This window comes from Panthera uncia, assembly GCF_023721935.1.
Source record: "Panthera uncia isolate 11264 chromosome C1 unlocalized genomic scaffold, Puncia_PCG_1.0 HiC_scaffold_3, whole genome shotgun sequence".
In the NCBI taxonomy this organism is placed as follows: domain Eukaryota; kingdom Metazoa; phylum Chordata; class Mammalia; order Carnivora; family Felidae; genus Panthera; species Panthera uncia.
This window is the reverse complement of record NW_026057584.1, coordinates 97,752,549-97,754,892: the sequence shown is the minus strand read 5'-3', so window position 1 is coordinate 97,754,892 and position 2,344 is coordinate 97,752,549.

Below are 2,344 nucleotides of genomic sequence, written 5' to 3'. Positions count from 1 at the left end.
AAAATATCAGAGGGAAAACAAATCTGCTTTCACAAAAACAGTACTCTAAACCAACCAAAATTAAAGAGTTAATTTTAATTGATTAAATCTTTACAACCTAAGTAGACATAAAGTTAGCTGATTTCTAGAGTGTTACACAGACTGCACTCTTTATGCTACTACATATTCTCTATGGCAGTCAGCCAGAGAAAGCCTTTGGAAGACTGAAAACTCATGCTGGAGCCATTGAAGTTTATTCTTGCCCATTCTGAAAAATTGGCTGATATTGATAATTGTTATAAAAAGTTTACCCCATGAGCCTCATAGGCTGCCAAGAATGTAATTGTGCTGAAATGGAAGGCTGGTATTAAGCTCGCATCTGGTTCTGAGTCAAGGAGCCCTCACTCTTTGACTAGCATCAAGGGAAGCTTCTTTCATTTAGGGAAAACAGATGGAACAATTTGACTATAATGGAGTTCATTTTGAGGACTGTCCCAGCTTGTCCAAACTGATGGCACATTGGATAGGATTTCAAATAAATAATGAACACCTGCAGGAGTTGTACTTACTACCCCTGGCTCAAATAAATCAAGTTTAAAAACATTTATTAGGCATCTACTATGTTGGAGGCATGGTTTCACTCATGATTTTACTCAACATGATATTATAATCCTAGTTCTTCCCCCCTCTTTTACTTAACAATTATACTAGAACACTGTATTCTGTAATAATAAAATCATTTTTCAGAATATTCCTGATTGTGTTTTCATTTATTATATCAATATATGGCTGTTGTGAAATTCAGCATTTGCATACATTTTAAGTGGAATCTTAAATATATTCTAATGTTCCTGAGAACTACAACCATCTTCCCGAATGCCTTCTCAATCTTCTCGATCTGCCCGAGTGCAAATGCATGCCATTTAGAAATTTGCTCAAGCATTTTGAATCTTGAAGTTTCAACTCAACCATGATGAAAAATTATATCCATAAATCTGTAAACACTGAAGCGATTAAAATACTTCAGCAATAAAACTCAATAAACACTTATTAAGTTTCTACTATATATCAGGTACTAACTAGTCTATGTGCTAGGGATAAAAACATATGCATAACACATCCTCTCACGGTAAAGCAGCTCACAGGTCAGTGGAAGATAGAGGGAAATAAAACTGTTTCAATACAAAGAGAAGTACTGTGATTAAGAGTAAAGACTTGAGTTATTGAACATAGGTTGCAATTAGCCACCTGTATTTTCAGACACTATGCAAAATCGAGATAAACTACAAGCGTAAAATACAGACTGGATTTCAAAAATTCAATATGAAAAAATATAAAATATCTCCTTTTAAACAGTGATTAATACTGAACTGCTCTCAGGATATATTGTATTAAAAATGTATTAATACAATTGATTTCACCCATTTCTATTTTTTAATGTGTCCTTTAGAAAAATCTGAAAATTACAATGCACTTGTAACTTACATTAGGTTTCTGGTGGATAACACTGGCATGAACCCTTATGCAAGAACTCTTGTCTTCAAAATTCATTCAATCACTTACTAGCTGTGAGACCTTAGGCAAAAGTTACTTAATTTTCTTTGCCTGTTTGGTCATGCATAAAAATAGGCTGATGAGAAATAATATTATTGACTGAAAAGGTTGTTGGAATGAGTACATGAATTAAACCATGTAAAAGTTTACTGTTACTAAATAAGTACACAGAAGAGTACCCACTTCAGGCCAGGAGAAGTAAATTCAAGGAAGAGTTTGTAAGAGGAAAAAAAATGGTTTCACTGAGCCTCAAAAGAACGTGAGAGAGTTGTCCAAGTGTAATAGCAGGGGAAGAGTATTCCAGGAATAGGGAACAATACGAATAAAGTCATCAAAACTGGAGAGAACCACGGGCCATTCCAGGAACTGAAAGTGGTTTTTAAGGTGTAATATTGCAAACTTCCTCAAAGCAGTGGTGGGAAAAGAGACTAGAGAAGAGGTAAAAACCAGGTCAATGCACTGTCCTATCCTATTCCAAGGAAGTGAGGAAATTGAGAACTCCCTGTATAAAATCAGCCACACTGTCCCACGAGAATCAAAGCTAAATATACAGAGAGGAACTGAAATGAGAAAAAGTGATGTCGTGTAGGTGAATGCTAAAATATTAATAAAAGAATTTCTGAGGAGTAGGGCATACTTTTTCTTCCCCACTTAGCTTACTCTCAAGGCAGGCTGCTTCTGATAGCTAGAAGCTATCAGAAGAGCTAAAAGCTCAGTTAGCTTTTCCACTAACTGAGCCTATTAAGCCAACAAGCCAACAGTTTTGAATTCTGTAAATTGGCAAGGCCACCAAAATAAATACTACTGCTCA